This window comes from Manacus vitellinus, unplaced genomic scaffold (genome assembly GCF_001715985.3).
Source record: "Manacus vitellinus isolate BGI_N305 unplaced genomic scaffold, ASM171598v3 scaffold_1_pilon, whole genome shotgun sequence".
NCBI lineage: Eukaryota > Metazoa > Chordata > Aves > Passeriformes > Pipridae > Manacus > Manacus vitellinus.
In genome coordinates this window covers 6,376,533-6,398,590 of record NW_021939396.1, presented here as the reverse complement: position 1 = coordinate 6,398,590, position 22,058 = coordinate 6,376,533, and positions in this window count along the sequence as shown.

Here is a 22,058-nt window from a genome sequence, read left to right as displayed (position 1 = left end):
GACAGTTAAAACTCTTACCAGACTTATTGGATGTGAAGGATGGTATTTGGTTTTGTTTGTAGATTTGCTATAAGAATAATTTCCCCCAAAAAAATGTGAACGAAGGTGTCTAGACCTGCAGTCCTAAGGCTTACTTAGTACTTCTTAGTACTGGCATCTCAGTTTTCAGGTTTGCAGATCTAAAAGAGGAGTTAAAGAAAGCTCAGGTTTCATATTCCTGAGGCTTTATTGGCTCTTTTTCTAAAATGAGAGAGATAAATCCCAGCTGGCCTTTGGAAAGCCCTCTCCCAGAGAAGATGACAGGGATTTACTTTATAGGTAGAGAAGGAGACAATCATGTCCATGCTGGACATTGATCTATTCTTCTGGAATAGGAGGATATCTTCCTCTGCATTAAAGAACAGGAAACTTTTTTGTCTTGAAATTGAAGAAGAGAAAAACCTGAGTGGGAGCCTTTCCAACTCCAGCATCAGTAGAAAAGTCCATTTACCTCCGATTTTAGGAATACCATTGGGCTGGCTAGTGCAGCTCACTTGCAGAAAAGAATATAGAAAGGAGGGACAGAAGTTCTTTTTAATTTCCTACATTTCTAAAGCCATTATTCTGCTGCCACCACCCTTTCTGAGACATTTTTAGCACCTGATCTCCCTGTCTCTTATGTTGATTTATGTTCCCTGGTCATTTATGTACGTACCATGAGAGAGACTCCTGTTCACAGGGCATTTCTTATGCTGATGTGAATTGAAAATAACTTAAAATAGTTTTTATTTCTGACTATCCAAGTGAAACAAACAAATTGTGTTTATGTCATGCTGATACATTTTATTTTTCCTTCTTCCTTAAAAAAAAAGTAGAAATAGTTGATTATCTATAAACATAGGAATATATGGTAAAGTATCTGATTCCTTTTGGGATAGGATGTCTATGGTACAAATGTTATATGACAAGATCTTGCTGACAAAACTGCTGGTTATCTTGACTTGTAAACTGTTAAGTTATCTTGACTCCACAGAGGGTCCCTAAATTATGATGTTGAACTACTAATCTTGAAAAGGTCATTTCTGCTACCAATTGGGTGTGTTTGAACAGCCTGGTCTAATGGAAGATGTCCCTGCCATGGCAGGGGGGTTGGAATCAGATGATCTTTAAGGTCCTTTCCAACCTAAACTGTTCTATGATTCTGTGGTTCTGTGACTCATGTATTGCCCAGTTTAAGTGTTCCATGAAAAAGAAGCTCTCAAGACTGATGGTGGGAAGTCTTGGAGCTCAAACTCTCATCTCATTGTGAAGGCAATTTATTAGGTTGCTTTTTCTTCATTATATTTTTTCTTTATAATAGCACTGTGTTGTATTATTCACAACTGCACCACACTCTCCTCCTCTCTGCAAGTACATTGCTTCATTTAAAAATGTCAGTATGGGGGGTTTTTTGACCTTTTGTGGTTTTTTTGAAACAAGATTATTCTTTGCATTTTGCTCAAAGTGACATTTTTTTAAGAATAACTTTCACTTAAAAAAAAAGAGATAAAAGAGATAAACAAGTTCTTAAGGTGTTTCTACAACCCCAAATTAAAACAAAAAATTTGATTTAGAGTCAAATAAAATTCCACCAGCTTTGAAATTAATAGAATATTTTAGAAATATATATACGATCTAGCTTTAATTTCACCAGAATTTTTTTTCTATGGGATTTTTATATGTCCCCAGTTGACTGGAGGGGATAGTACTCTTCCTGTGAAGAATTACAGACTTTGCAAGCAAGGCATCACTTGACATATGTCTTCTTTCCACTCACACAGATGGGATCTGCTGCTTACAAGTCCCTTTTGCCTTACAGTCATGTGCTGCTATGAAAATATGAACTATGTTTAATAAATTAGTGCAGCTGATGGACACTTTATCGAAGCCTTTTTTAAAGCTTTGACAAACTGCCTTTGAAGTAGTCGACTGAAATGTCAGAGTTTTCTCTCATTAAAACTCCCACTTCATCTACATCCCTCATGTTTCAGAAAATCTTTTTTCACTGCTTCCACTCAGGTACCAAGAATGACTTACTGAGAAAGGTTATTTTACCTCATGAAGATCTAACTGTTCCACTGTGACAGATAGTATTTCAGATTTATGTTTATTATTTGTTTCTGGGCAGTATTATTAAGTTACAAACCATGAGTCACTGTGTGGTTTTTTGTTGTTGTTGTTTTTATTTTATTTTATTTTCACAGCTAAAAATGTGAAACATTTCACTTAGTGAAACATTAATTTTTTTTTCATCTCAAACCACATTTGCTTCTACTCATGGACTTGAAGACAAGGGTTGGTTGTATGTTTTCTCAGCTGTATTAGCCCTGATTTTTTCTTCTAGAGATGGTTTCTGGGTGTGGAAGCCCATTGTACCCATACTAGATCTAATTCTGCTCTTCTAGGGGTTACAGGATGCTGCCAGCAGCCTCTCAGAATAGCCCCTATGTTCCTAAAGCCAGGCTGGTTGTCATCAGAAAGCTCCTTCAAAAAGTTCCATTGACACTGAGATTTAGGCATAATGCCTCCTAAATTTATACCCCTCTCTTTCTCAGAGATCAGCAATTCCAGCAAAGCTTTGCTAATATGAACTTGACAAGGAAAGTAAGTTTATAAACTGGGTGTGCATGGACTGCATCTGAGACAGCTGTGGTGCTGTGATGTTGCTCTTTCCTTTGAATCTTCATGACATTTGGGAAAAAATGTTCCATCACTGCTTTTTGACCTATAATTTCATTTTGAAACATAAAATGATCAGTGATGACTCATATCCCAAACTTATCAGGTCTAGTATTTTAATTAAGATTTCAATCCATGCCATGTAAGCCAAAATGGAACCATTTCCAGCTCCCATGGTTGCACACTATGGGACTAACACATTCTTTTTTTTGACATTAGGCAAATGGGACTTTGCATATACACAAGGGGAAAACATGCTGAATAAGAAAGCCTTGTTGCTGCCTACTCACTTTCTCAAGCAGAATTGCACTTCTAAGTCAGAACCAAAAATTACTGAAAAGACTTCAGAAATAAAAATTACTGCAGCATATTTCTTTAGTTGAGTGTTTTTAAAAGAAATATACTCTTCCTGTCTTTGAAGACACTGTTTGTTAGCCCTTTCTCAATATACAACTCCTTTTTTTTTAATGCTGTGGAGAATAAAAATATTTATGAGGAGGCAAAGAGAAAAGAAAAACTCCTGTTTCTTTAAGAGATGCTTTCCCAAAACTTTCTGGAGCAAATTTGTTTAGTTTGTCCATTTACGAGCCTGTCAACATGTCTTTTGTGTTCTAATTGTGCCATCTGTAGTTTTTAGTTTTTACAGTTGTCAGTATTCCAAAGACTGAACTTTTCAATTAATTTGGAGAAAGCAAGTACACTGTAATAGGCGAACTCGTCAGGCACAGCTGAAGAGGGAATAAGTGAGATTCAGGAATTTATTTCAAAAGAAAAACATCTCACAGGTTCTCCTGTTTTTCTAAACATCATGTTAATGTTTAGTTTTAACTATGTCAAGATAAAGTCAGCATAGTGATTGAAGTTGTAAACCAGTTGTAAAAAAATCTGAATTATTCTTTTCATTGTACATTCAAATTTTAGTTTTGACCTGTATGCAAAGAGTGAATCTACTGCTGTATACAAATGAGCCCCAGTATCCTTCTCTCAGAGGAGTGTCCATTTCATTACTTTCTGGTTTAGGTCAACTTTGGAAAATATTAGTGGATCTCCTTGGGAAGCATGAAGACACTTTGGCTTTTCAAAGCTTAAAATACCTGTATGAGCTCCCAACAAGACAAGATGCAGTTTGTGATGCTGAGGATCACTGCACCATCGTGTAAAATCTCAATGCACCTGATTATTTGCCTTTGCTTCTGGTTCCCGGGATTAACTATCCAAGGTAGATGGTTTCTACCATCTACCTTGGGGTCCCTTCCTGCCACCAAAACCAGTAACAGAATTGGGGAGGTTTGGTAAACCTGTTCTGAGATCAGAGGAGGGACTCCTGCGGTGGCAGAGCTCATTTAGACACATCCCAGATGTGGACCACGGACCTCACCATGATGGCAACTGGTCATCTGTTCTCACTTTCTGAATCTCTTGTTTTTCAAATACTGCACCCATTTTTGCACAACAAGGGACACTGTTCAATGTGAGTTTGCCATGTACCCCTCTGTGCATGGACAGTTGGAAGTTATTTTTTCACTTTTCTAGCACCTAGGGTTTTTAACTCCGATTTCTGGTGAAAAATTAAAGATTGTTTGTATGTGGAATACTTTATTCCCCCTTTTCAGTCCCAAATCTATACACTGACAAAGATCCAGGAAGGAGACATAAGTGACACCCATCCTGCAGCCATTTCACCTCATACCTACTTTATCTGCTTCAAGGAAGAAATTAGAAGAAACTTTATGCCTGTTATTTGTGTGTGCACAAACACGTTACTAATGATTGTCCTACCTAGAACACAGGGGCCTTCTCTTGCATCAGGAATTCCATTCACTTGAGTTGTAGTAGCTAGAGCTGTGGATTTAAAAGCTTCAACTCTGCTGATGACCTAGCTAGGGCACACTGATATTAAAATGTTGGGGGTTCCATATATGAAATTATTTTTGTAAGTTACTCTGGGACTAAGAAGTGAAGATCTCAAAGTATAAGACATGTTGGAATTGGCTTTTCATCTTTAGTATGAAGCAGGAAGATCATGTAATCAGGTATTTTGTCTGTAACTCAGTTCTTTCCTAGTGTTTTGATGTGCTTAGAAATTTGGGTCTGATTTTTGGATGAAGGCAACTATTGGCAGGGTCCTGTTATTGAACCACTATGGCCTGAGATGGAAAAAACTGCTCTGGTCATCTGTTCCTTTTCATTGCCAGGCCGGGATTAGTCTTCATTATTGCACATTTGGCTAATGTTTTGTTCTGGTTTTCTTCCTGCCAGACCATGAGTTTTGAGAATTTTTCCTGGGAGATGATTATTCAGGCTAATAAAGATGCAAAATTAAATTAAAATTGAAGCTGTTCAACTGTGAAACACTATGTTTCCCATGGATGTTTATGTGTCTACTGGCTTAAGCTGGGAATGCTTAGGTTTGCCTTTTTTCGCTTTTGAAGTGCACCTAAGTTTTAGAGATGGCAAGTAACCAGATGTCCCTCAGTGTGGGTGCTGCAGATTCTGCCTCATCAATCTGGGCATCGCTTTGTGAGTTGTACTGAGAGCAGCACCAGGATCCCACAGGCTGGTGCTGATCTCACAGAATTATCTCTGCCTGGAAGAACAAACCAATGGTTTGGAGCCAGCTCACCAGGTCACCATTTCAAGCTCAGCCAGGAATTATCACCTGACAGCTTTTTGGCAAGCAGACTCTCTACAAAATGAACTGATGGGCTCAGGCCACTCCAAAGTGGTGCTCATATTTTAGACAAATGTCCTCAGATAGCCTTAACCAGTGCAAAAAACATACTCAAACCTAACTCAGTATCAAGTGCATCTGGCCAGCTATACATTCCTAGAAAATGTTGTTTCTTTACCCAGAAACTAAAGCCTAAAACATGCTGATATCTCCTTTCTTATTAAACAGCAGCCAAGTTCAGGGCAATATGATAACATATGTAAAGACAGGACATCATTCAAGGTTAAGAGGATGAGCCTGGGAGCTCTGACTCAGTGCTGGAGAAGTCAGAAAGAACTGATATCACTGTCCAGACCAGTTGCTTCAGAATTTCACTTCCTTTTAGAAACTGGAATATAGCAGCCAAGGATAAATCCTGCAGATGGAGAGAAACTAAGCAAAAATGGTTTTACTGGAATTTTTCTGCAGTTTGTATTCATACTGTCAGAGACTCAGGGACAGGTTATGCTGAGGTAAGAGGTTTCAGTTCTCTTCTTTCATTTATTTCCCTGTTCTGGCCTTGGGAAAAACATTGTAACTTCCCCTCAATCCCCTAGTGGATGCAGAGAACTGAGAAAAGCTGTGTTATGGTAGGAAGGGACAGCTCACGGTTGTCCCATTGAAGTCCTGTGCCTCTGACCCAAGGGACTCTTGTGTGGACAAACCAGCACTGCTTCAGCTCCACAGCTGTATTATTTTAATGCTGGTATTAGATACATAAATCCATAACAACAACTTTGTAACACCACCCACTGCATCCTCTCAGGACAGAGATTAATCTGTTGGGTGTGTTTTGTGTCTCCAAAACTTTTAAGGACAAGACTCTCCCTCAGTTCTTTACTTTTGGGCATCCCACATGCAGCTTTGAGACAAGATCCCAAGAGAAAGCAGTGGCTGCGTCCGTCGAGTCTGCAGTCTTTTGGAGAAATCAAGCAGGAGATATAGTTCAGTCACAGTTCCTAATAAAGCAGCCTCTTAACTTTATCCTTTGATTAAAATGTAAAAACATCTTCCAGGAAGGGTCTTACCATGCTCTTGTATTTACAGACCCTGGCAGAAGGGAGTTGGGCCACCCATGCTAAGGTGAGGATGAACTTTCTAGCTCCTACCTGGACAACAACTAACATCAGATACCATTTCTCTACAGCCTTGACAGGGAAAATAAAATTAAAAAAAGGTGAGTTATTTGAAGCAGTGCTGTCTAAGATCAAATAATCCAACTATTTAATGGAAGGATCAAAGAATTAGAGCAAAGAAATTGGATGTTCTGTTACTGTGCCGAGCACAATCAGTGCTTCAAAAAATGTCCCTGAGCTCACCAAGCCAAGGGCACTCAGGACTGAAGTAGAGCACTCAGCACAGTGCAGGAGAAGGCTCTAAATGTACTCTTTATTAAGATGATAAACTCCAAAGAAGGCACAAAAGGGAGTATATTTTTTAAAATGCAGAATTCTGAAAAGGTGTGAATAGCTTCATCAAGCAAACACATGAATATTAATATTCATATACTCATTTATAAAGCAATTGCTGGTGAATCAAGTTGGTATCTTCAGAGCATAATGCAAGGATGTTTTGTTTAATTGAGTTTTTTAACTAGTTTACTAATTAGGTTCCACCAAAGCAAAGAAACTCAAATAGTGGAATTTAGACCTGAATGAGTAAGTTCTGAAAACATCAAGTATTGTGCTTTTTTTTAACCTGATGATGGTGCTATACACAGTTGACTCCCTAACACTATGGAAAATGGTATAGGGAATAGATTGAAGATCTTCATGTGAAACTTTTGAGTTTTGCTCATGACTACCTGATATGCCAAATTATGTCAAAATTAGTATCAGTGCACTAGCTGCATATTCCATGCAAAAAGATCAAGTGAATGCTGAATCAAATAGACCAAGTGCAAAGGCGAATAGTACATGAAGGTGCTGCTTTTCGTACAAGTGTCATAGACTCATGCAAGAATGTGTCTCCATGTCTGTTTCAAATAAATATATAAATAAAGCAAATTCTTTTCCTGATATTTATGCTTCACGGTATCTTGACACCCGGAACAAATCTGCTTTAAGCAATTTTCTGGGCCTTTTTCTTTCTTTTCTAAATCACTGAAGTGGAAGCTTTTGCTCCATGTAAGCTTTACAACAAAGTTTTCAAAACTAGAGAATTAAAGAAAGATTCATGACTTTTTGCACAGGTATATAAACAAATTTGCAATTGTAAAAGTGGATGTTGAGTACATCTGGGAGCAATTTGCCCAAAGAAAGATTTTGGAACCTCATATTTGGCTATGTAGAGGAGGGAATTAAATGTCCAGAGACATGTTCTGAACATGAACATTACATATGCCTGAAACCAATTGGAATTCGGTCCTGCTCAAAACTGAGAGGGGACTTTATTAATGTCTAAAAGTATCTGAAGAGAGGGTTTCAAGAGGATGGAGCCAAGCTCTGCTTGGTGGTGCTGACCAGTAGTATGAGAAGCAGTGGGTACATGACCCACTGTGGTCCCTCCCAACCTCACCCATTCCGTGATTCTGTGAATTCAGGTGTCTGAACTAGGAAAAGGTGCTTAGAGTTGCTGTTCTCAACTATCTCTAAGATAAAATTCCAGCTCTCTCAGTTTGAACCTTGTCATGGTTTGAGATAGCCCCAAAATCCAATTCCCTAGCTCTATTCCTTCTCCCACATCTCAACCTAATGTGAGATGGGTTTTTCCAGACAAAACACACCAGACTCAAAGTGGGGGAAAAGGAATATATTACAATGACTGTACAAATAAATACCATATCACATTATACACATGATCACAAACTATCTCTACCATGACATATGTATTTACAGTGGATCAGATCTCTTCTTCCCTCCAAATAAAAGTCCAGGAGGGAAAGAAGGACAGATCCCTTCCAGTCTCTGAACAGCAGCATCTTCTGAGGCAGCAGTCTGTCTGTCTTCTTCACATGCATGCAGCAGCTGTGGCTGGCTTTCTGCCAGCATCCACGAGGGAGGTATCCAAGCCTCTCTCGGCCCCATCGCCTCACAACCGAGGGGTCTTCCGTGGGCTTCGTAACCCCAGACAAGGTCGTATCACCACGTCATATCACGAAGACTCAGGGGGGTCTTCGTGACGGTCTGGTATCTCCAGGAGACTCAGCTCCTTGCAGGGCCTCTGTGCCCTGTCTCTCAGGCTGCCACCGTGGCAGCAGTGCAAGGGGGGGAGCCAAGGTCAACTCCCCCCGCATTCCTCTGGCCGTCCCGGTCCAGCTCCGGGACGCTCTGAGCTTCTCAGCTCCTCTCTCTCTCTGGTGCTGCATACTCCAAGGCTCCTCTAAAATAGGAGTCCATCTACTCCTCCTTCCAGGAGGTCTCAAAGGAGTTTTGGGGGGCTGGTACAGTCTTACCCCCAGAACTCTGTCTCTCAGGCTGCTGGTTCTCTTTTCCTCGGCTCTCCTTCCAGGAGTCCTTTCTCTGGTGCTGCATGTTGCTTCTGCTGCTCCTTCAGTTCAGGTCTTATCTCTGGCTCTCTGCCACCGTTTCTCCGGTCAGTGCCGGCTGCTGCTCTGCGCCCATGGAGAAAACATCTCCCGGCATAACTACAGGCACCTAGCCCAGCTTTATGCTGTTCCAGGTGCCCGCAGCCCCCCCAGCCAGGGGGGCCCAGAGGGCCCGAGGGGCTCAGAGCCCCTTCCTCGTGGCTCACAACATGGCCACCTCTCCTCAACAACCCAAACTACAACTCATCTCTTCCGGTGAGCTTGTGGGATGTTGACATTTTTGCAGGAGCGCCCATTGGACAGAACTTCAAAACTTCCAGGGGTTTCCACCCCTTGGGGTCTACCACTTTTCTTAGCCTCTGGGGAAAAACAAAGTCCAAACCACTACAAACCTCTACCTGAAATGTCATCAAGCTGACAGGTGTCCTAGAGACATGGCTTTGCCCTCCAGTGCAGTCCTGGCATATACAGGAGTGCCTCCATAGCCAGTCTTATGTAGTCCCATAAGTATGTTTGGACTGTGTCTACCAAACACTGGAAGTAGGTCCTCACAGAAGGTGACTAGAAGAGGCAGTGTTATAACTCCTGTCTAAGTGTCATATCCTAAATCTTTGTTCGCGAAGCCTAGCCATGATGATGAAGTGTCATATGGCAGCTCACCAGGGATCATGAAGATCATGGTCTGGAGGAATTTTCTTTCTTAGCTTCGTCTTCTGAGAAAGGCACTTTCACTCAACGGCCCCGACTCCTGCTCCAAGAACTTCTTGATTTTGGATATGGCATAAGGACCTGAAACTGGAGCCAAAAGCTCTCTATGCCTACCAGAGTAGAAGAGGAATTTAACTTAATTAACTAAGGAGAGGGGTTAGGACACATAAAATGTGCAAGAGGCTTGGTCACACTTGCAGTCTGGAGCAGGGTCCCCAGAGAAGTGGTCACAGCAATAAGTCTGACAGAGTTCAAGAAGTGTTAGGACAATGCTCTCAGACACATGGTGTGATTACTGGGGCTGCCCTGTGCTGGGCCAGGAGTTGGACTCAATGATCCTTTTAGGTCCCTTCCAAATCAGGTTATTCTATAACTCTGTGACTCTGCATGATCTGAACCCTTATGTCACGTAAATGCTTAACCCATATAGTCCTTAGAGGTCTTGATGTTACCCCAGGAAAAACGGTAGTATTTTATGACCAAGTACAACATGAGGCTCAGGTTTTTTCTTTTTTGTATATCTAGGCTGTTTTGCTTTGCTTTCTGTCCTATAGCAGATTTGTCTCTGAATCCTGACAGGGGAATGAGGGAGCGTTACAAGGTGTAAATCACAGAAGAATCTCCATTGAGGATTGCTAAAAGGTCAAAGACTTAAAGCCTTACCTCAATGCATCATACTGGTTAAGTTTAAGAGACCTCTGCACAGCTCATGGACCCCTATGACTTCTGTTCTTGGACATCTAACAATACCCAAGCATTCTATGAATTCTGAATGCCAAGAAATGCAGTAAGGGGGAAAGTGTCTTATACATAGATACCTAAAAATTCAGCAATGTAATAATAAATTTCCCCTTTCTGAACCCAACCACCTTTTCCATAATATTAACCAGAGCCAAGAACTAGCAGTGCTTCCTTCAGTAAAATAAAATAACAATTGCAACTGGAATAGGTCCCTAAGAAATTATTCTGTTCTCTTTCCAGACAGCAATTTGCAATTAAATTCAGGCTCTGATGATGGGTAGAAAGCTGTATGCATTTAACCACTTTCATTTATAATAGTTAGAAAGAGGTAGAATAATTGCTCTTGATAACAGACTGTGTCTGGAGAGGTGGGATGTGTGTGCATTTGCCTCTCAAGAGAGTGGGAAGATCTTCGTTTCACCTGAATAATTCAGTGATATCCAGGAAGAAGGTATGAGCAAAACCAACTCTTGTTTCTCAAATCAGGAGAGATTTGAGAGTGCAGGCTCTATGGCAAGGGGGAAGTTGTATTTTCAGTAGGACAGAAGCAGAGTCTCCTGATCTTTATATCTGTCCTGTACAGTTTTGAGTTTCTCTTCCTCTCTTTTACCTCATTGAAAGATTTGTATTCTGTAGCAGTCATATAAAGAACTTAACATTCTTTCGGCCCTTGCCCATGCTTCAGCTATTGAAGAGAAGAAAGAGGACGTCTGGCTCTAAAAGGTTTGAGAACAACCACATCGAATGCATCAAATTTAACCAAAAGGTTTAATCAAAAATCACGAGGCTTCTTTCTGTTGACTTCACTGGGCCTGGGATCAGACCTCACCTGAAATAGTGAACTAGGACTCCCAGAATAAATTGTCCTACTATTCTTTCCAGAATTTATGCAGTGTTTTAAGAGCACTAAGGAAAGGTGACCCAGAAAGCCCAGTAAAGAAAAGAATAACGCTGCACAAGGAAAGATAAAACAGAAGCACATCCTCAGCTAAGATGGTTTAATTAGATGAAACCCAATATGTGTTGGCTATAATTTAAAAGATGCTCTGCACACTGAGGGACGAGGAGGTAATTTACAAAACCATTGTTTGCAAATGCAAATGTAAGAAAAAGAAAGGCATGTAAGCTAAGCTTTGTGCAGCATTAAGAAGTTTAAACAAGGCAAGCAATCTAAATTTGGATTAAAAATCATGATACTGAGATAATTCTTATATTTGAAAAATGCAATACACTTGGAAGAGACTGGAATTTAAAGATCTATTATTTACTAATAAGAATGAAAAACCTCTTGAATATTAAAGAACTGAGAGAAGTTTGGGAATGAAACAGATCTTAGTTGTAGAAGAGGGGAAATATCTGTGAAAATAAATTATTATTATTATACTTTATATTTCTTTTGATATGATTCAGAAATTGGCAAAATAATTTCCCTAAAAGAAGTGGCATATCATTAGTAGGATATAGTAGGCAGTTTAATTACATAGGGCTACAGTGACTTTCTTCCATGGTAGGTGAAATTACTGGCGTGTTTTGTGAAAGGAGTATAGGAACTTTTCTTAATTTCCTGAACTTATTAACAGAAAAGGTTGAGGAATGATTAAAAAAGAAAAAAGAGTCTTCTCAGGAATTCACATTGAAGTTTTCAGATCCATGTGTTCCTAAAATAGAAGAGAAAGATCTTCAGAAAAAGCAAGAGACACATTAAATAGGATTAAAGTTTATTTTTGAAACTGACTTTATTAATGAAAGGTCACAGCATCAGTATGAATAATTCACTCCTCAGAGATCTGCCATTTCATCTGGCATGAAAAGCCCCTTGCACAGCCAACCCTCTCCAAAGTGTGCTCAATATATGGGACAGCAGTTAAAAGTGTTCTTAAAAATAATTCTACTGAAGAGATGCCCTTTGGTAGAGTGATCTACCATCACAGCTATGATAGTTTGATTTCATCACTTGTCTTGCAGAGATCAAATATCCAGAACTTGTTAAGAAGAAGAATGTTCTTCCAGACTCATACATCTCAGTGCAATTAACATCTGAGTTTCTATTTCAATTACAGAGATTTTATAGAGTGTGATATGAAGAGTTTCTACCCACATCCTGGAGGGTAAGAAGGTCAGGGCTGTATGACTATAACAAAAATATGACAAAAACTGATGTGAAGATTTCAGCCAAAGGTAGCTAAAGTGTAGGTGTGAGGCCACCCTTGGGCCATCTCCCTTAGCTTTCTGGTTACAATGGAGAGTGATTTTTCGTGCTTGTGTTTTCAGAGAGGAAATGTCTCTGACAGAGGCAGAAAAGGACTGAATGAAAATGATTAAAACAGAGTGGACTGGAGCTCTGCAGGAGGACAGTTCAGCTCAAGGAATTGTCTACAGACAATTAGTCTCCCTTAGGCTCCCTGCCTCCGTCACAAAGCGAGGGAACAGTGCAGTGCCTTCCTTCTTCCCGCTGCGATACAGCAGCCGACTGTCAGCAAACAACTTCCCTTTTGGCAGTACATGTTTTGCTTCAGCTGATTTTTGTGACTGGTAGCCTGCAAACACAGCAGATGCTTATGTTCACAGTAGCATTATTATCTTCCTACTTCCAATCCATTAAGCATGGTCTGTGGAAATGTGCACACCACAGCTTCTTATACAAATACGTGTAATCCATCAAACAATTCAAAAAAGTAGAAGACTTTTCAAAGTTTGTAGAACTGACTTATAAACCCTGTTTGCTTTGTGGAATATGCACAGAAGGCAAATCAACTCAACAGTTGAAAGCACAGCATAAATTACGTATGGATCAAAGCAGACGTGGGTGCACAAAAGCAAACAAGCCCTCCCTTCCATCAAAACTGAGATGAGGTTTATACCTGAAAGCAAAAGAGCATCCAACAGTGTGTCATGGGTTATGGAGTTTGATCTAAAATATTGGAATGTATGTTCTTTGGGATAAAGGGAATTCAGCAATTTTTCATTATCATTAATCTCCCAAAAGCATGTCTAAGAGAAAAATAGCAGCCAGTAGCTAATTGGACAGCTGCTTTAAAAAACCAAAATTCATGTTGATTTTTTTTCTTGTAGTTTTCATAAATATGAAATGTGCCAGACAGCAGGGGTTGGCGAGGGAAGCTTTCTATTTGCACAGCAAATGCAACCCCATATGTGCCTGTGCCAGGCTAGACAGTTGTTTAGCCTTCCTCCAATATGGCCCTTGCCAAAGAAAAAAAAATAATTTTAGGAACACCTCCCAAAGATAAAGTGTGGTCTTAAAACCCTTTCCAGAAAAGCAGCCACAACTTAAGGTAGCACATATGTGTTGTACTGCCTTTACCTGCAGATGTAGAAGTAAACTGGCAGTGACACACTCTAGAGTCTGCTGTTTCCCAAGCCTGCTATTTCCTATTCACATTATTTTTCTAAAACACTGTTCCTTTTAAAGAAACTAGCTCTCCTCCATCCCAGATGAATGACATAATTCATAGGTTTGCAGTCCCAAAGGTTTCAGACCAAAACATCTGAAATCTCAAAATGTCTGGCAGATCTATGGACAAGTTTTTGCCTACAGGTGCTGTGAAGTCAATATTGTTTCATGGAGCAGGTTGTGGAGGTCACAGCTACCACTGCTGGGAACCACCAGAACCACTGATCCTTGATGGACAATTTCCAGGACTCTGCATTCACAGGCAACCACTATAAACACACCACATCATTTGATGGACAATATTGGACACCCCGCTTTATCTCTGCCTCCATCCTACAAAACAAAAGCCTTAATCTCTCCATCCAACCCATCACATGTGTAAGTGCTGCTATGAAAGACAAAAAGCCTTACTTCTATTCTTCTTTCATACAAACATAAGCCCAAAAGTGCAAAAAAACAAACCATAAAGTCATCTTTTTTTCTAATATATAGCAAGTCTTGACTGTTGCTTGCCCCTCGGAGTTCACTGTTTAAGAGTCATAGTTGGTATCTGAAGGTGATCCCTCTGATGTAGGGGTGACAGATACACATCTAAGTAATGTCTTTTGCTTAGACTGTACTACAGAAACATAAGAATTATCATCTCATTATTTAAAAATGTCTGTATACATAATATATGTATATTTATTTAAACCAATTAAGAAATTACAACTGAAAATCAGGTTTCTTTTATATGCTCAAGCCTGGACAATGCAAAGAATCATTGGGTTAATTAATATGCCCCAAAATTCATTAGTGTTTCCTCCAATAAACCATGAGGCATTCTTAGCTCTGCATGCCAAAGCTATTTGATTACTTCATTGCAAGAAATTGCAATGAGAAAAATTTAGAGAAATTAATGAGATCAAAACTATAAATATAAGCTTCATAACCAAGAGATAACACTAATCAAAGCCTGATAATTATCAGTTTGATACTGCAAAGTCTTAATTGCATCCAAACCCTTGTCAGCTCTGCAGGATTTGCTGAGCATCTTGCAGAACTGAAATCCTCTTGAAAAGCTTTAGAGACCGAATTTTACATCCTTGCTGCTGATTTCAGTGGCTCTGGTTGTGAAGCAAGGTGGTGGTGTGAATGAGCTATTTATGCTGCTTGTTTTAGATAAAGGAACATCTGAAAGAGATTTGGGCATAATTTTGCACTAAGGTTGTTTGCACATTCCATGGAAACTGCTCTAAAGATCATCTCTAGTAGGCAATCTCATCTTTGCAGAAACTGCTCAAAGGTATCTTTCTGCAATTCACATTGTAATTTTCTTTTTCCCTAGAGTGGTTTGCCTAAGACAGATATACCTGTTAAAAAAATGTACTAAGAAAAGTGCAGCTCCAAAGAGGACACTTACATCTCTGAATGAAATGCTGGTAGGACAACACATTGTAAACCACTAACTCTCTTATTTTCCCAGCTCTTCAAAATGGCTAAAAACATTGTCAATGACAAATTAGTGATCTTGAGCCTAAAATTTATTAGATGAAAATAAGAAACCCTCTTACAAACCTTGTTCCACAAATTTTCAAGCAATAGGAGGCACAGATTTGCCAGAAGCAGCATAAATATGACTGGATAATTTGCTGTGCCGGGGTTATACATAATATTAAGTTTGCTTTTAAAACCTTGGCATGAATTATCTTTAGCTATTACCCTGAAATAAATATAGATTAAAGAAAAAAAAGGAAATCTAACATTGAATCACAGATTCAGTGGCTGCAAAAACTTTTTGCATCCATGGCTCAGATTCTTACAAATGAGAGACTGGACAGGGTTATTTGATTGGTTAATTTGACCTTATCCCAGTATCAGGCTCCTTTCACTCTTTCACTTCTATGCTGAGCTCACCTAAACAGTAACTTTCAGGAAATTTCCTTTTCTTGATTTAAAGACATCACAGCCAGAACATCCAGCTGGCCTTGATGGTCAAAGTTTGTTTTCACTACGGATTTCCTTTGCATCAGTTCCCAGCTATTAGACTACCAGTGGGGAACCCACCTAATTATCCCGTGCAGATGATGGAGGCAAAAATATTACCATCACTCCTCTACTCTGTCTTATTAAAAATTGGGACATGAACCCAATATTCCTATTGTGTAGGAAAATGTATTACCCAGAAGGCAATATCCAGGGAAGGTGATGTAATGATCCCAATTCAGCCTGTTGTTACAGTTATACCCACCTAAAGAGGGCCTAAAAGTTGCTTCAATTAGTATGGGATAATTTAGACCAAGCCTCCTAGTTTCTCAGCTTAAGTACTGGGCTAAGACCATGTCAGACATCCTCTGTGGCCCTTATCTACATAATCAGCTCAGAGCCACTGAGCACTGAAGTGCAGAGGTGCCAGAGACAGCGTCTTACTGTCCCTGGTTGAGGAGCATGTAGGAAGGTGCTCAAGGGCCACCTGAGAGCTGTGACCATCTGCTCAAGGGTAGGAGTAAGTCCTTCTTCTGGGAGCTGGGGTTCATCACTAGAAACAGCGGTGTCACTCTCTTCTGCTTCTGGAAGTTTAAAGATGTTTTTAGAGTAGCTGTGCTTTGGTTGATGCTATGGAGAACAAGAAACTTTCCTGGTAAATGTCACTGCAAAATCCTTCACAAAATAGCACAGTTGCCACTTCAGCAAAGATGATGGGGGAGCAACCCAAGGTGGAAGCACAGAGTGCTAGAAAACATCTCTCCAAACCAACAAAAAATGAAAGCAAAACTCTCTTGGCTCCCTGAGATGGATTGGGCATCACTTTAAGTCCACTGATTTCAATTAGTACCCTGGAACTAATTTCTCCTCTGATCTCCAGAATATCTCAGCTCCCTTCCTGGTTTATTGGGCCCCTCTCTTTTGACCGTAGTTTTATCCTGGCTGTGGGCCAGAGGGAACATTAAGCACCTGAATTTCCAAATTTAATTACAGTGTTTAAATAATGATACAGAGCATTGATTCCATTTACTCACAATGGTACAAACCAGTTTTAAGTATTTAACACCTGGGGCACATCCTGTCTCACTGCTCTCTGTTTAATCACCTTCTGCCAATTAGAAAAATCCCTGAGAGGTTGCTCTGCTTTCTACCATTGCAGAAACTGAATACCTCAGGTGCTACCGCAGCTTTTGTTTAGTGGTTTTGTCCTGGAGAGAAAGATTTGCTCAAAATTAAGTAGATGGTGTATTTGAATCTTTATATTGCACACCTACAACTCACTTTGAACTGCTTGGGCACTGTCACAGTCTGACCTGAGTTTATAACCGGTGCATTTATAAATTCTTTTTGTTGGCCTGGCTGCACAAAAGGACTCTGAGGTGGGGATAAGTGGGTCTTTGCAGAGAAAATAATGTCCAGAGGGCTCAGAGCATGTCTGATACAGAATGGCCACGTTTCATTGTTTACAAGTCCCAGTTCCCAAGCACATTGCACCCTCACAGCCCCAGGATGCTGCCCGCAGGTGTCTGTTGTGGGCAACTGGTGAGGTGCTCTCAATTCCCATGTCCTGTGATGCCACACATGTCCTGCATCCTGGGCAGCTGCTCAGGGAGCTGACCTGTCCTGGGATGAGCTGAAAGCTGTCCACTTTCTGCTTTCTGAGCATTTCCACCTATCTCCAGCAAAAAGCCATCCCAGAGCTCACCTATGCCACAGAGCCTGGAGAGTTTTGGTTTAATGAAGTCAAGCAGGATGCTTGTTACTGTGCTCATGCTTTCCCCAAGGCTCAGGCCAGCTGAATTCCTTGTCATGTTTCTTTACAGTATCAACAAGTCCTTCCCTCGCTCTCTACCCTGGAACCAAATCACCCTGCATGCAGTGACAGGTCCTCTACTCATTCTTCCTCTTCATCTCTTCCTGATGTTTGTATATAGTCACTCCCAAAGGTCATCCATGTAGTGGATCTTTCTGTGCTGTACTTTTCCTCCTGCTGCTGTTGGCATCTTTCTTTCTGTGCCTTGCCAGTGCTCACACACCCAGGGAGGCAGAGGGACCCTGCCTTGGGTCCAGCCATGTGGGTAGCACATGGCAAAGTTTAGCTCTGTCCTCAAAGTCCATGGCAAAGGTCTCTGGCACATGTGCCAGTGCTGCCAGTGAGAGGTTGGGACCAAAAGAAAGCACTGGATCTAGGAGGGGAAGGCAGATACAAATGGCTTTCCCTTCTTGGGACTGAAATCACAGGGTTTCTTGCTCAGTTTTCCTGTAGTGACTTGACCAAAAAATCCTCTTTATGTTCTTTGTGTCATGTTTGTTCAGTCACTCTCCTAGGAGAGAATAATTTTGCAGCTTCCTTGAATTGATTAAGAGCAGCTTTACATTAATAAGTGTCCTCAGCTCTTAATGTTGATTTGTTATGCTGCTGTAGCAGTGTTCCCAACACTACCCAGTTGAGAAACATCCCACTCCTGGTGCCCTGGCTGATCCCAAAGCCCAGCAGAAGACAAATTTCTTCCCTCACCCTTTGCAGTTGCTAATAACGAAACAGCCTGGTTGGCACTGCCCTGACAGCCCAGTGCAGGGCTCGTTGCACCCACCTGGCAGATGGTTTTCTTCCTGCTCACTATTCCATCCACCATCCATGAATTTGTGCTGCCACAGAGCTTCATAACCAGTCTGATTTGCTCATCTGCACCCCAAGGACAGGTTTATTCACTACAGACATCCCTTCTTTCTGTCCTTACCTCCTCCAAGATCCATTAGAGCATCCCGTCACCCAGGGAATGTGCCATAAATCTCATTTGGCTTTCCTTGCAATCATTCTCATGGTTCTGTTTAATCCTTTTGAATATCTGAAAGTTTGCTCTTGGCCTTAATAGTTCCTAACGATTTCTTCTACTGAGTGCCCTGTGCTCCCTTTGACTCAACACAGGAGCTGAGGGGGCTGCAGAGCTTCTTGGATGTGGTCATGTCCCCTTGATCAGAAGTTTTGCTCCCCACATGAGGGCAAGGAAATTCTTATCAGACCCAACTGCTCATTTTTCTGTTGAAAATGCCTAGCAGATCCTCTCTGAAATAGGTTTAGTTATATTAGTCTGGTGTAGATAATTCAACTGCCCCTATCCTTTTTTTTCTGAGCTTCTCTGTTGTTTAAGACACTGGAATTACACTGTTATCTCTAAGACGAGACAGATCTTCTCAGGTCTGCTTTTTTTGGGCCATTCCATGTTCAACACAGGTCTGCAATAAGCCATTGACCGTACATGGCTGGAATCCTGTCTAAATTCTTTATACCACGTTATATCTTAGTCACTAAGAACATCTTCTTGATGATGTGGCATTTCCCTCCTCTGAAGCTGAATTCCCATCTTCCCCTTTACTAGCTGTTCCCTGGTTTTCACAGCGGAAAGATCTGGAAGCAGTAGAGTGTTTTATGAGGTGATTTTTTTCTAGGTAACTACTTGCATTTGCAATAAGGTTTTTAGTTCTCAAATATAAATATTAGCAGAAGGGTAGTGGAGAAAGTCATAATCTCAGCTTGCTTTGTAGCCTTAATCACCTCCTTAGGCACTGACTTCCTAAAATAACATTTATATATTTGTTTGTTTGTTTTTCATTTGTTTAACTTTTCTAAAATATAGTTTCATATTGATGCTGTCATTCTTCTCATGCAAATATTGTCAGAACAAAGGAAGTGTAAAATGTTCCCATTTCACTTGAGGGCCAGGAGCACCGTCTGGAGAATAGTGGGCAAATGTCCACTCCTCCTCCTCCTCCTCCTGCTTCCCAGGGCAGCTCTCCAACCTGAATTGATGGAGGGCTGTCACAAACATCCTGAGGTGTGAACAAGCCCTTCATCTCCATGGAGTCTTGAATCTTAAGATTAATGTTGGTGGAGGAAAAAACTTTTCCCAAAAGGCTTTGGCATGCTCACATAATTTGTAAATGTAACTACTGTAACGCTCCGCTCTGCTCGCTATATTTACATGAGCAAGTGGTCTGTCTTAAGTTTAAAGAGAGGCTGTTTATTGACTGTAATATGAGGCTCAAACTTTACAGATGAAGACTACAGACCATGGCTAAAAGTTATAATTGTTTTTCACCTCTAAGCACATTCGCCATCTCTGCTGTACATGGAGCACGTGAAGAAAATCCCAGAGCTCCAATTCCATGGGGCAACCTGCAGTGAGTGAGTTACAGCTCCATACTGCAACTTTTCACAAGGTTTTGCTGAAAAATTTCTCCAGAATATAAAATAGCATAAAACATCAGACTCATCTATTAGCTTTGAAAAATAGAAGGCACACACACAGCAAACAAAACCTGGAATATGTGCTTACGTTCAAGGCCTCCAGGGGAACAGGCTTGGAAGACTGCTGGGAATCAAATTAGGTTCAGGAAAGATCTGATAGAAATTTGTGTTCTTGGAAAGGAGGGAAGGGACACAAATATTGAGGAAACTTGCATTTTATTCAGTGAAAATTATATTTTTCTCCTTCATCTCTCTTCTTTTCTCCCAGTGCCATGTGCATGCATTCCCTCTGATCTGTGAGATTATGTGTTGAACAGGAATCGGCCCAAAGGGTCAGATCCTCTAGCACTTTGCTCTTGCAGTATTCCCTTACATTGAAGGGCTATTTTTGGTTGGAGCAGAAACTTGTATATTTGGTCTCTGAATGGCTTTATCTGCTGGAGAAATTTGCTCCTTTGGGCTGGTTGCAGAAGGGGCTTTCAACTGAGACAAAGATGGAATTTTATCCTCTCCTTTTTAAGATTTCCTTTTTTTTGCATCACAAAAAGGGCAAACTGATTTGTTTTCAATACGTGAAGCTTTTTATTATTGTTCATATTTCAAATTAATTTTGTGGGGGTTCACAAATTTCATATGAGGATAGATCCCCTGGGTTTTATAGTGTAAGTGATGACACAAATAGCCAAAGTAGCAGGCACAGCAACGTGGAAAGTCAGAATACAAACAACAGGCTATGGAGGCATTCATAAAACAAAATGAGGCAATAAACCAAAAAGAAACATTCTCTGGAGTTAGTTATTTCATTTCTGGTGGTTTCAGCTCCCACACAGCCAAAATATATAGACAGATGTAATCTTTTGCTACGTAAGGTTTTTTCAGATCATAAATATAAGCACTGCCACCCTCTCTGGAATTGTTTGCTTTATTCGAGGGACCTAGGAAAAAATCTCCTTCCTGGGAAATATTTAAACCAGAAGCAATTTGCTATTGTAGAGAAACTAGTAATAATCACTTTATTTCTCAGTTTTTCAGAGCACTCTAGTGACTAGTGAATTTTGCTTTAATTCAACAACAAAAGAATCCCTTGTGGAAGGATAAGAGACCTGAGGCCAGAGATGAAAGGGGTTCTACTGCATGGGCTCGACATGGACCACTGCAGTTTGTCCAAACACAAAATTTAAAACTAGATGGCTAATTTGAACTGGTCATTGAGTTAGATCACAATCTTTGGCTATATGTGCAATGTTTATCAAATCCTAAATTACTCAGAATGGTAGTTAAACAATATCCCATTTTTTGGTGTGTCTGTCAGACTGCCAAGATTGGAGGAAAACATTTGCAATGATCTTACAGTATTTTGCTGTGGTTTGGGTTTTTTTCATTGTAATGCTTAGGCCACAGAAAAATAAACTCCTTAGAGATATTGCTGCACATATACTGAAAAAAGATATCTTAGATGTGAATTTATATGTTATGTTGTACCCCACCTGGAGTACTACATCCATCTCTGGGGCCTCCAGTGTTATGCCTGAGAGGCAGAACTGTTGATGACATTTCTAGAATGGGAGTGATTTAGAACACCACTCAGAAGCGCCAGTGCCAGGGTGCTGTGTCCCTTGATGATGAGGTCCAAGACTCAGGAGTCAGAGAGGCTAGAACAGGTCTGAGCATGTCAAGGTAGCCCACCTCACCTCATGGGCCACTCTGATGTCCTGCACTATCAGGAATTTCCTCAGATTGGCAAGGAGACAGTGGTCATCTAAGTGTGATAAACCTGTTTCAGATCATCGTAGGGGAAGAAGAGATGGGATCTTCTAGTCAGCCAGAATGCTATGGAAACTAAGATCAATGATGGTCCTGAGTGTCCACCTGGGTATTACATCTCTGCAAGGTGTGATGTGCTCCTCCAGACAGGGTTAGCTGTGTTCTGCTGTTATTTTATATTGTCATATAGGGATTCCCCACATAAAGTACAGATTGTCACACTCTGGAAGGTTGAATATTTCTACCTATATCTGAAAAGAGCACCCAAGACATGAATTCTCTGACTAGATGGAGAGAGAGGATTTAACTGTGAAAGGTTTGGAAA